Source organism: Cornus florida, unplaced genomic scaffold (genome assembly GCF_030987335.1).
Source record: "Cornus florida cultivar Cherokee Brave unplaced genomic scaffold, ASM3098733v1 CherokeeBrave_3.0.0_Hap2_Chr05, whole genome shotgun sequence".
NCBI lineage: Eukaryota > Viridiplantae > Streptophyta > Magnoliopsida > Cornales > Cornaceae > Cornus > Cornus florida.
The window spans coordinates 3,670,331-3,684,315 of record NW_026775575.1 but is presented as its reverse complement, the minus strand read 5'-3'; positions in this window follow the sequence as shown (position 1 = coordinate 3,684,315).

The following is a 13,985-nucleotide window of genomic DNA, read 5'->3' as shown; positions in this document are numbered from 1 at the left end:
GTGCAGTTTTCACTTTTTGGAGGGGCCATTGTGCAATTAATGAAAATTATTGCAAAATGCCTTGTTTTGAGCCTGGATCCTCGTACGAGATTCATTTTCACATTTCGTCGACTTGTGTACTCTTGGAATTTCCTCCTGGTCGATGTTTTCCAGTTTCAGGGTTTTTGGCCCTAGTTTTTGCCAAACTTGTTTTGGGCGTAGCTTTCTGCTCGGGACTCAGTTTTTGATGCCGTTACTTCTGTTGTTCATATTTTATCATTTTGAATCTTTTTTGTTCACAAAGTTTTGCCATTTGAGCGCGTCTGCTCAACTTTTACTTTTTCAGACCCGGCGGGGCCCGTTCGGGGCACTTTTTGAAATTTCTACAAAAGCGGGGTGAGATATTTCATTTTTGATCTTCTCCCCTCTTCATGCACGACCTGGAGCTCCCATGGCAGCCCAAGGCGTGCTGCCATCTTCTCTCTCCTCTTTTGGTTCACTTTTCCTTGATGGAAAGTCTTCGGCCTTAACGTTTGTTGTTCCCCTCGCCGTGCTCTACCTTTCCCCCTTATTAGAATTCAGTTTTGACCATTTCTTGAGTTTTGTTTTGAGGTCAAGTTATGATTTTGATGGGGCTTTCATGTGGGTTATGTTCACGGCGTTGTCCCCGACAAAACCTAGTAGTTTCGTCGGATTCGGAGCCGTTCCATTTTGATGGCATTTGAGATTTTCATCTCAAATTGAGGTAGGGGATGTTTTAGGTTTAAATTCTTGTTATATAGCATGCTTGTGATGCTTATACTACTTGTTTGCATGATTAAATATAAAATCTAGAGATTTTATTATTTATTTTTCTTGTACGGGATCTAATTTTCCCGGTTGCTCATAACTTGGTTTAAACATGTAGCATGATTTTATATTGCCCCTTGATGTGCTCATTGTCGTGTATTAAAATTGGAATATCTGAATAAGTATTAAAGATTTTATTTAATATTTATCTTAGGTGAAAGATTAATTCACATGGCCTTAACTAGCTTAAAATCAATATGTGTTAGCATATTAAATTAGGCCTTTGCATACTCTCCAACATAGTTGAATTTGAAAGTAATTGGAGGTGTTTTGAAAATTAGTAATTATTAATTAATTTGATTAATTAATTTGCCCCGAGTGCACTATTCACTCTATTTAAATTCCGACTTAATATTCTTGATTTACATGTCATATAGTTTCACATATATTTGATTTAGAATATTTGGTTAGGTTTTGAAACCTTTTATTTAATTAAATTCCATGTTTAAGATTTAATCCTCATGGTGATATATAACTTAGAATTGTATTTTAGCATGCTAGAAAATTAAATTTTGGTATGGTTGTTCACATGTATTAAATTGGGATTTATTGCATGGGAATTGCAACTTTTAATTTATATTTAACTTTAGTGAAAGGTTAAGTCACATGGTCTTAAATTGAATGAAATAAACTTGTAATGTGATATTACATTAGTCCTTGGCATGTTTTCCAACATAGGTTAATTTGAGAGCATTTGGTTAAGTTTGAAAATCAAGAGATTGTAATTAAAAGAATTAATTAAATTCTATTTCGTGGTCCCATTAGCTTAATTAAGGTTTTAACTTGATATTTGTATTGGCCATGACTTGTTTACTAGTATATATTAATTAGGGACTATTAGAAGTTCTTTTAGACCCTTGGAATTTAAATTAGCATGATTTAATTAAAGTTCTACTTTGTTGTTCTAACAACCTAATTGAGTTTTAGAATGAATATAGGTGATGACCTTGCCATGCCCTTTAACATGTATTAAATTGAGGTTTATTGAAATTGAATCGGAAATCTAGAGAATTTAATTGTGTTTATCTATTTAAATTCTATCAATTTGCTCCATGATCTAGTTGTGTTTTAGAAGTGGTTTCTATATTCAAATCATGGACTTAGACTTGTTGTATATTCATTTGGTTATGTTTTGAACATTGGATAACATAGTTGCTATGTTTGTATTCATGAGAATATGTTTTCCTTATTGAATATATTGTTGCCTTGTGTAATGATTTGCACACTTCGTATTTAACATCATTCATGTATAGCGTGTAACGAATCGCACACTGAAGATTCGACATTCATCACATCATATTAGTTGTGGACTTAGAGCATGGATTGTATAGGTTTCCAAATTTGGTTGTGCTTGGTAGATAGTTGATTATCTTGCATATTCCTATTGATATATGCGTTGTTACACAACTTGTTGATTTTGGAAACTTAGGGATGTCGTTGTTTGACTATCGCTAGGACGTGGTTCTAGTACGGGGGATAGTCCCTCTATATATAGTCTAGTGCGTACATAGGGAGGTTACCTATGGGTTAGTAACCCTAAAGTAACTATGTTGTCGGTCTGATCCGGCGTGACGTCCGAGTATCCACTTTGTTTGATTTCGCATTTCATTTTCAAGTTGATAACTAGATGATGTTGTAAATTGTTGTTTCTTATTTGTCGTTCCATTTTAAGTTACAGGATGTTAACTTTGCGAAATTGTGCTTTATGCGTTGTATTAGAAGTTCCAATGTTGGTTCAGTTGCATCGATATTGAAAATCGTGTTTTGACATTCGAATAAAGTTTAGGATTGATCCTATTGATTCTATTATAACATAGAAGTTAGGTGGCATGAACCACTACTTTTATTTTGTGCTTTAGATTCTAAGTTGATGGCTTTGAGAACTTAAACCTTGTTGTATTGTATAACATGCACTTTTGTTGTTAAATTGCATGGATAATGTGATTATTGTTAACTTGTATTCAAATATGCTTATGTCATGTTGTATGGATTACTCTAGACCTAATTCAATTGTATTGAAAATGCAATTCATATTAATCTATGCTCAAGCATTCTTCTTATCGTGTTCTTTGGATTATCCCAACCATGATTCATTTCATACACGTATGTATATCATGATTCTTGTTGCTTAGACTCTAAGGTAGCTTAGGATGCTCCCCGAGTCTCACTTGGACATAGACGTTAGGTGGCATGAGCCCCTTTAACATGTTTCATCTTAAGGTGATAAATTTGTAAAATGCTAGGTCGATGCATGCTCATCTCCTACGAGTAGCTTTATGTTACTCACCCCTACAATATTGGGGCATATTTCAGGTACGAAGACTTGGTTCGTGAAGCCTAGCACTCCTTGGATGTCGTGTAGCTTTCAAGTTTCCATTTTATGCAAATGTTAGCATGAAATGTCATTTTGTAGACTTATATGTCAAAATATGTAAATTTGATTCCATGTATGTAATGTGTACTTAAGTACACTCCTTTCAATGTATTTGATGTGTATGAGATGAGGCCGGAGGCCAATGACATGTATATTGTATTCTATGTACTTTTTAACTTCATGAAATATTGTGAAAATCTTGAAAAATCGCAAGTCATTGCTTCACCATGGTTGCATCGGGTGTGGGAATTCCATTCTCATTCTTTCATAGGGTCTCATAAATCATGTTTGAAGTGTGGCCAAGGGCCAAACGGTCATTTGATCCCGTTTTGTATTTTTGAATTCCGAGTTTTCATTCCAAGTTCCATTTTTGCCTTTTTGCCCGTTGGGGGGTTGGATTTTGTATCGGTGGTATTTTTAAGCCATGGACCATTGTAGCGCATCTAAATAGGTAAGGTACATTTGTGTACATGGTCATTTTCGGCCAAAACCTTATCGTTTGTGTTTTGAGCCTCTTGTGAATTCATTTCGCATTTTTTTTTGCATATTCTGATCTAGGGACATTTTGGACCTTTCACATCAGTTTTATTTTCTTCTTTTGACATGGTTGAATAGAAAACATGATTTTAGGGGGGGTTTCTTCTTTGTGTTTTTCCAGAAAATGTCGTCTTGGTACCGGAAATCCCTCGTGAAATTTCAGCTTCCAGTTTTGATTTAGCAGCTTTATGACCCTCTTGTTCAGTTCTGATCTTGGGGCATTTTGGGAATTTCACAGTGAGTTTTTTTCGATTCCATTCACTCTATCGGGTAGAAAACTCGATTTTAGGGGCGGTTTCTTCTTTGTGTTTTTCCAGAAAAACTCGTCTTGACCTCCGTTTCAAGCCTTAGTTCTGGGCAGATCAAAAAAAATGTTGCAGCAGCCAAGGGCTGCCACCAGCCATGTCTTTGGGTGCCGGCATGCATGCCGGTGGGCTCGCGCATGGGCGCCGTGTGAGCCATGGCCCCTCGTCGGGCCGCCACGACGTCAATTCTTCTGTTAGGCTTTTCTCCTATGTCCGGACTCCGATTTAAGTGAATTTTTTTTTGAACTTGACTAATTTTTTGCAGTCTTTCCAATGGTGTGCTCGGTTGCACCCAGTTCTTCATGGATAATTACCAGTTTACCCTTTTTGCCTTAAGTGCTCGTTTTTATTCGTCATGCCGTTTCTCCTTCGTCCGGACTCCGAATAATTCGATTCTTGAGTCCATCTTGATTAGTTTTTCGTTGTCCTTCCAGCGGTGTGCTCGGCGGCACCCGAATCTACAGTTTTTAGAAATAACTATTTTACCCCTGGGGGCTTATTTGTCATATTTTCGATCTTTTGTTTCCGCATCAGTTTTTGTTGAGTTCCATGACCTCATGGAAGGTCGCTTTGACTTCTTAGAGTCTTGCGTTCTATTTTCGCTTCCGCATTCGGATCCGTTACCGGATCATCCTTACGGTTCATCATAGGACACGCTGGCCTAAAAACTAGGGTCGTCACATGAGTGAATTTCTCGAAATACGTATCTTTACTTTTGTAAGAAAATACTCTGGTTGCTCCCGGTGCCCACAGGAGCATGGATACACAATTCTTTAGAATCTTTTTCATTTCTTGGGGTGTTTTTCGTAAATATCTTTCGAAGATATTTTATTTCAGGGGCGTCTAAGAAAATATTTTTGGAAGATATTTATTTTGGGCCATAAGTGCAGTTTTCACTTTTTGGAGGGGCCATTGTGCAATTAATGAAAGTTATTGCAAAATGTCTTGTTTTGAGCCTAGATTCTCATACAAGATTCATTTTCACATTTCATCGAGTTGTGTACTCTTGGAATTTCCTCCTGGTCGATGTTTTCCAGTTTCAAGGTTTTTGGCCCCGGTTTTCGCCAAACTTGTTTTGGGCATAACTTTATGCTCGGGACATGATTTTTGATGCTGTTTCTTCCGTTGTTCATATTTTATCATTTTGAATCTTTTTTGTTCACAAAGGTTTGCCATTTGAGCGCGTCTACTCAAATTTTACTTTTTCGGACCCGGCGAGGCCCGTTAGGGGTACTTTTTGAGATTTCTATAAAAGGGGGGTGAGATATTTCATTTTTTATCTTCTCCCCTCTTCATGCACAACCTGGAGCTCCCATGGCAGCCCAAGGGGTGCTGCCATCTTCTCTCTCCTCTTTTGGTTCACTTTTCCTTGATGGAAAGTCTTCGGCCTTAACGTTTGTTGTTCCCCTTGCCGTGCTCTACCTTTCCCCCTTATTAGAATTCAGTTTTGACCATTTCTTAAGTTTGGTTTTGAGGTCAAGTTATGATTTTGATGGGGCTTTCATGGGGGTTATGTTCACGGCGTTGTCCCTGACAAAACCTAGTAGTTTCGTCAGATTCGGAGCCGTTCCATTTTGATGGCTTTTGAGATTTTCATCTCAAATTGAGGTAGGAGATGTTCTAGGTTTAAATTCTTGTTATATAGCATGCTTGTGATGCTTATACTACTTGTTTGCATGATTAAATATAAAATCTAGAGATTTATTATTTATTTTTCTTGTACGGCATCTAATTTTCCCGGTTGCTCATGACTTGGTTAAAACATGTAGCATGATTTTATATTGACCCTTGATATGCTCATTGTCATGTATTAAAATTGGAACATTTGAATAAGTATTAAAGATTTTATTTAATATTTATCTTAAGTGAAAGATTAACTCACATAGCCTTAACTAGCTTAAAATCAGTATGTGTTAGCATATTAAATTAGGCCTTAGCATGCTCCCCAACATAGTTGAATTTGAAAGTGATTGGAGGTGTTTTGAAAATTAATAATTATTAATTAATTTGATTAATTAATTTGCCCCGAGTGCACTATTCACTCTATTTAAATTCCGACTTGATATTCTTGATTTACATGCCATATAGTTTCACATATATTTGATTTAGAATATTCGGTTAGGTTTTGAAACCTTTTATTTAATTAAATTTCATGTTTAAGATTTAATCCTCATGGTGATATACAGCTTGGAATTGTATTATGGCATGCTAGAAAATTAAGTTTTGGTATGGTTGTTCACATGTATTAATTTGGGATTTATTGCATGAGAATTGCAACTTTTGTTTTATATTTAACTTTAGTGAAGGTTTAATTCGCATGGTCGTAAATTGAATGAAATAAACTTGTAATGTGGTATTACATTAGTCCTTGGCATGTTTTCCAACATAGGTTAATTTGAGAGCATTTGGTTAAGTTTGAAAATCAAGAGATTTTAATTAACAGAATTAATTAAAATCTATTTTGTGGTCCCATTAGCTTAATTAAGGTTTTAACTTGATATTTGTATTGGTCATGACTTGTTTACTAGTATATATTAATTTGAGACTATTAGAAGTTGTTTTAGAACCTTGTTAATTAAATTAGCATGATTTAATTAAAGTTCTACTTTGTTGTTCCAACAACCTAATTCAGTTTTAGAATGGATATAGGTGATGACCATGCCATGTCCTTTAACACGTATTAAATTGAGGTTATTTGGAATTGAATCGGAATCTAGAGAATTTAATTGTGTTTATCTATTTAAATTCTATCAATTGGTTCCATGATCTAGTTGTGTTTTAGAAGTGGTTTCTATATTCAAATCATGGACTTAGACTTGTTGTATATTCATTTGGTTATGTTTTGAACATTGGATAACATAGTTGCTATGTTTGTATTCATGATAATATGTTTTCCTTATTGAATATATTGTTGCCTTGTGTAATGATTTACACACTTCGTGTTTAACATCTTTCATGCATAGCATGTAACGAATCGCACAATGAAGATTTGACATTCATCATATCATATTAGTTGTGGATTTAAAACATGTATTGTATAGGTTTTCAAATTTGGTTGTGCTTAGTAGATAGTTGATTATCTTACATATTCCTGTTGATATATGCGTTGTTGCACAACTTGTTGATTTTGGAAACTTGGGGATGTCGTTGTTTGACTATGGCTAGGACGTGGTTCTAGTACGGGGGATAATCCATCTATATGGTCTAGTGCGTATATAGGGAGGTTACCCATGGGCTAGTAACCTTAAAGTAACTATGTTGTCGATCTGATCCGGCGTGACGTCCGAGTATCCACTTTGTTTGATTTCGCATTTCATTTTCAAGTTGATAACTAGATGATGTTGTAACTTGTTGTTTCTTATTTGTCGTTTCATTTTAAGTTACAGGATGTTAACTTTGCGAAATTGTGCTTTATGCGTTGTATTGGAAGTTTCAATGTTGGTTAAATTGCATCGATATTGAAAATCATGCTTTCATGTTCTAATAAAGCTTAGGATTGATTCTATTGATTCATTTATAACATAGACGTTAGGTGGCATGAACCACTACTGTTATTTTGTATTCACAACAAAAGCATATTGAGAACTTATACCTTGTTGCATTGTATAATATGCTCTTTTGTTGTTGAATTGCATGGATAATGTAATTCTTGTTAACTTGTATTCAAATATGCTTTTGTCATGCTGTATGGATTCCTTTAGACTTTGTTGAATTACATTGATAATGTGATCCGTGGTAACTATAAACTCGTTGTATTAATCAGATTACTCCAACTTTGATTTGTTTCATTCATATATTTATATCATGATTCTTGTTGCTTTGTATAACATGTTTCTATGTTGTTGAAATGCGTGGATGATGTGATTTATGCTAGAAACACTCTAAGGTAGCTTAGGATGCTCCCTGTGTCTTATTTCGACATAGACGCTAGGTGGCATGAACCCCTTTAACATGTTTCACCTTAAGGTGATAAATTTATAAAATGCTAGGTCGATGCATGCTCATCTCCTACGAGTAGCTTTATGTTACTCACCCCTACGATACTGAGGCATATTTCAAGTACGAAGACTTGGTTCATGACGCCTAGCATTCCTTGGATGTCGTGTCGCTTCCAAGTTTCCATTTCATGCAAATGTTAGAATGAAATGTCATTTTGTAGACTTATATGTCAAAATATGTATATTTGATTCCATGTATGTAATGTGCACTTAAGTATACTTCTTTCAATGTACTTTTTAACTTCATGAAATATTGTGAAAATTTTGAAAAATCGCAAGTCATTGCTTCACCATGGTTGCATCGGGTGTGGGAATTCCATTCTCATTCTTTCATAGGATCTTATTAATCTTGTATGAAGTGTGGCCAAGTGCCAAACAGTCATTTGACTCCATTTTACATTTTTGGATTCCATGTTTTCCATTCCAAGTCTATTTTTGTCTTTTTGCCCGTTGGGGAGTCGGATTTTGTATCGGCTATATTTTTAAGCCATGGACCATTGTAGCGCATCTAAATAGGTATGTTACGCTTGCGTACATAGTCGTTTCTGGGCAAAACCTCATCATTTGTGTTTTGAGCCTCCTATGAATTCATTTTGCGTTTTTGTTCCATATTCTGATCTAGGAGTACTCTAGACTTTTTAATTCAGTTTTATTTCCTTCTTTCAACATAGTTGAATAGAAAACATGATTTTAGGGGGGGTTTCTTTTTTGTGTGTTTCCATAAAATGTCGTCTTGGCATCGGAAATCGCTTACAAAGTTCAGCTTTCAGTTTTCTATTTAGCAGCTTTTTTGACCCTCTAGACCAGATTTCTTAGGAGGGCATTTTGGGCATTTTACATTGTGTTTTTTTTTTTTAATTATCTTTCGAGTCATGTAGAAAACTCAATTTTGAGGGGGGTTTCTTCTTTGTGCTTTTGCAAAAAATTCATCTAGGCCTCCAAATTCAGCCTTTGTTCTGGATTTTTCTGAAAAACAAACCCACAGTAGCTTTATGGGCTGCTACTACTAGCCATGTGTGCACCAGCGCGCGCGCGGCGTGTATGGGCGCCCGCATGGGCGTGCACATGGGGCTGTCATGGCTCTTCGTCGGGCCGCCGCGACGTCAATTCTTCTTTTGGGCCTTTCTCCTTCGTCTGGACTCCGATTCAAGTGAATTTTTTTTTGAACTTGATTAATTTTTCGTCGTCTATCCAACGGTGTACTCGGTTACACCTAGATATTTCTGGATAATTACCAGTTTTCCCTTAAAGCTTTAAGTGTTCGTTTTTCGTCGTCATGCCATTTCTCCTTCGTCCGGACTCTGAATCATGCGATTCTTGAGTCCATCTTGATTTGTTTTTCGTTGTCCTTCTAGTGGTGTGCTCGGTGGCACCCGAATCTATAATTTTTAGAAATGACTATTTTGGGGCTTATTTGTCATATTTTCAATCTTTTGCTTCCGCATCAGTTCTTGTTGAGTTCCACGACCTCATGGAAGGTCACGTTGACTTCTTAGAGTCTTGTTTTCTGTTTTCGCTTCCACATTCGGATCCGTTATCGGATCATCCTTACAGTTCATCACAGGACACGCTGGCCTAAAAACCCGGGTCGTCACAGAATTGGACTCTAATTAAAATATAACATACTTAAATCTTTTAGTTAGCTTTCTAAATCATCAAACGGTTCATCATTTTGAGTTTAGAGCATAAAGTTATGGCCTTTTTACTAAAGGTGCGCAGAGCTGAGGACAACCTATGGGTGCCCACAAGAAAGTTGAGGGCGCCCGCCAAAATGGGCACCAGGCACCTGCCAAAATAGGCAGTGGGCTCGTGAAGCCGTAGGTGCCTGCCCAGTGTTTAGGGCGCCGGCCAATTTGCAGAGATCTGCTCACCCACTCCATGATTTTGCTCAAAGTTATCCCCTTTGACTGAAAGAATGGCTAAGCTTCCTTTTAGGGATTTCTAAGACACGAATTGGGAGAGATAGATAAGATTTTTAGGATATATTTGGTGGCTTGTATCATGTATAAGGGGATATCACATTTTGTAAGGTTTTAGAGAGAGAAATATTGTGAGCTTGAGGGTTTATGTGTCTTGGAGCTCCTAGGTGCGAAAATGGAGGTGAAGACCACTTCTTCTCCTTCCTCCATTGCATCCATGGGTAACTAACTCCTTTTCTAGGGAGGTGATGAAGCCCTACTGTGTAAGCATGCCTTAGTTTTCATTTATTTTGGGGGAATGATGTATATATTTGGTCTTTCCATAATCTAGAACTCTACACATGTTGTAATGGATATTAATGTTTATAAATGATCATTTTGAGTTTATTATCTTGTCTTAGATTGTTTTCTCTTATGATCATATTGCTTGCATTTTCATAATGACAATGGAAATGAGATTGTGGAATGGTTTAATGGCATGTTGCTTAGGAAATTTGATAGTCCATAGCTTAGGGCCTTCCTTTGATGGACTATACTTGGTTTTTAACTTCATGTGCTCTTATCATTTGATTAACAGTTTAATAATCTCTAGCTTAGTAAGCATGTCTAAGGCTGCACCCTAGTTTAGGTAGTTTAAGCATGTACAACTTTGATAGGTTATTCTTGCCTATTGGTTTCATGAATTTCTTGAATGTAATGTAGTAATTTTGTGTTATTGCATTCCATGGTCACATATATATGTTGTCTCCCCAAGTAATCATAATTTAGCATGTTTATAGGGTAGGTAGTGGATTCACTTCCTTAGTCCTCTCTACTTAAATTTCTTTCATCTTAATTTCTTGCAATTTATGCTTTTATACAATCTTTAATTCAAAGTCACCAAGTGACAAACCAAACCAAAACGCTTCACCTCTTTTATCAAACTAAAAGTAATTTTACAATCTTGGTTGCCATAAACTGGCAATCCCAGTGGTTCGACTTACCCATCCAATAGCCCTATTTTATAATGAATTGTGTTATTGCGAAAGGGTTGATTATTATTGAGATAGTCAACGAGACCGATCAATTTTTGGCGCCGTTGCTAGAGATTGCCAACGGCTCTGTAACCGATGTTGAAGGATTAACTTTGGTTTGATTGTAAATTTTGTTACTTGTAAATATTTTCTTGTTCAGTTTTGACATTGTGTTCCAAGTTTTCTTGTGAGATTCTAGGGACTCAAGGCTTGCCGAGAGAAAACTGAAAATATCATAAGTCTAGAGGACTTCAGGTAAGTTTTTCGAAGTTCTAGTTTCAAAAATTTTGAATATCTTGCATGTGGTTAAATGAGAGATATTTAATTGTGAAGCCCTTGTCGAGGCTATTCCTGCTTTACTGTTTTACAAAGCATCAGTCCTTGTCATGGCCATTTATTTTCTATGTTATTGATAATTGAGGGGAAAGGGAACATCGTATATGGAGGTTATGGTGATGAAGTGTTGTGCTTGTTGTGAAATGTGTTATTGATGTTTGGCCGTAGGTCATTATGTTTACCAACTCTTAAATCTCCCATTGACATAAATTCGCTTGAAAGGACTCTTAGAAGAAACCTTAGGGAATCTGCTAACATAAGAGGAATTGAACTTGAATTTAATATAATGGCCGGTAATGGAGAAAATCTCAGGACTGAGGGAATCAATAATAATAGGGCCAAAATTCCAAATGCAGTTCCTATAACTCTTAGGGACCATTTCATCCCTACCACTTATGCCTCTCCTTCTTGTATAGTGATGCCAAACATTGAGGTAGCCCAATATGAGATCAAATCTAGCACAATTCAAATGCTTCCATCCTTTCATGGCTTTGAAAATGAAGACTCCTATAAGCATCTTGATGAGTTCCTTGAAATTTGTTCTACCATCACGCTAAGGGGCTTTCCTGAAAATGCTCTCCATTTGCATCTCTTCCTATTCGCCTTAAAAGATAGGGCAAAATATTGGTTGAACTCCCTTGCTCCAAACTCCATCACTACATGGGCTTAATTACAGCAAGAATTCTTAAAAAAATACTATCCTGTGAGTAAGAGCAACCAAATGAGGCGTTCTATTCTTAGCTTTGCACAAATCGATGGAGAACAACTCCATGAGACTTGGGAAAGACTTCAAGACCTCCTTAGGAAATGTCTGCACCACCTAATTCCAAAATGGCAGTTGGTGCATGCTGGTTTAACCGACCCCTATAGATTCATGGTTGACTCATCATGTGGAGGGATGTTCATGTCTAAAAATGTGGATAAGGCTTGGACCTTACTCGAGAATTTGAGTGAAAACTCATTGCAACATAATTCTCATAGTACTCTAACCTCAACCAATACAAAGAACACCAATATATGTCAACCAAAGGCATTGAGGGAATAATCTTCTCAAGTGGATGTCATAGCTCACAAATTCCACCAATTAATGGCACCACATCTCACTCATTCCTTGTCTCAAAATTCGGCAAGTGCGGTGTGTGCATCATGCACTAGCCCTTTTCATCTCTCGGAAGATTGCCCCACACCGGAGTAATTTCCTAGTAACAATCAAGAGCAAGCAAGTGCTATGTTTTCCAGGCCCGAAAATAATCCATATTCCAATACCTATAATCCAGGATGGAGAGATCATCCGAATTTTTCGTAGAGGCAACCCGCCCTACAAAATTCGAATTTTCAAAATCAAGGGCATCAAAATCAGCCCCCTTCTCAATTTCCTAATAGGCAATTTCAAGCCTCTTCGAGTTACTGTCCACCCTACAATCCAAATGTCTCTACTCCATCTCTTGTGTTTCCAACTGATGAGATTTTGGCTGCAAACAAGCAAATGATGGAATCCTTTAACAAGAAAATTTTGGAATCCAACAAGCAACTCTTGACGACATTGTAGCCCACTCTCCAAATGGTTCATTCATATACCTAGTCAATAGCTAAACTTGAGAATCAAGTGAAACAAATAGCTAATTCAGTGAACCAACTTCTTCAAAGAGAAAGGGGAAAAATTCCTGCTTAACCATTTGAGAATCCTAGAGGGATGCATGTGATTGATGAAGCCCCTCCTCCGAGTGGGCCTACTCATGAACAAGTTCAAGCAATCACCACCCTTCGGAGTGGTCGAATTATGGACAACAAGGTTGATGGAGGGAAAGATGAACAAATTCTTCCTCCCAAAAATCCAAATCCTATCTCATCTAATCCAAATTTCGCTCCTGAAAATCCGAAGTCTAGCACTGAAAATTCCAAGCTTGTCACGCAAAAGGTGGAGACTCCTTATGAGCCTAAGGCTCCATTTCCTTAACGTCTCCAAGAGTCGACACATTTTGGGAACAAAAGTTGTAAAATTCAGGACATGTGGGAGGTCTTTAGGCAAGTAAAGATTAAACTTCCACTATTGGATGCAATCAAGCAAATCCTTCCCTATGCAAAATTTCTCAAGGATTTGTGTACTAAAAAATGCACTTCCAAAAATCATTTACTAAAGAAGGTAAGACTAACTAAAAATGTGAGTGCGATCATTCAGCATAGCACTCTTCCAAAGTATAAGGATCTGGGTGCCCCAACAATTTCGTGTGTCATTGGTGACCATAAGATAGAGAGGGCCCTCCTTGACTTAGGAACGAGTGTGAACTTGATTCCACATTTAGTTTACTTACAACTTGGGTTGGGTGATCTTAAACCAACTTTGATAGTGTTGCAACTTGCTGATAGATCTATTAAGCAACCGCGGGGAATCATTAAAGATGTTATCATAAAGGTGGATAGGTTCTACTTCCCGGTAGACTTCATGGTTCTTGATACGGAACCAGTCCATGACCCAAGAAAATAGATTCCCATAATTCTTGGACGTCCCTTCCTAGCTACAGCTAATGCTTCCATTAACTGTAGGATCAGATTGATGGATATCTCTTTTGGGAATATGAATGTTAAGCTCAATATCTTCAATGTTGTGCAACTTCCTTCCGATGATAGTGAGTGTTTTACAGTCACTATTGCTGATGAACTCATTCAAAATCCAA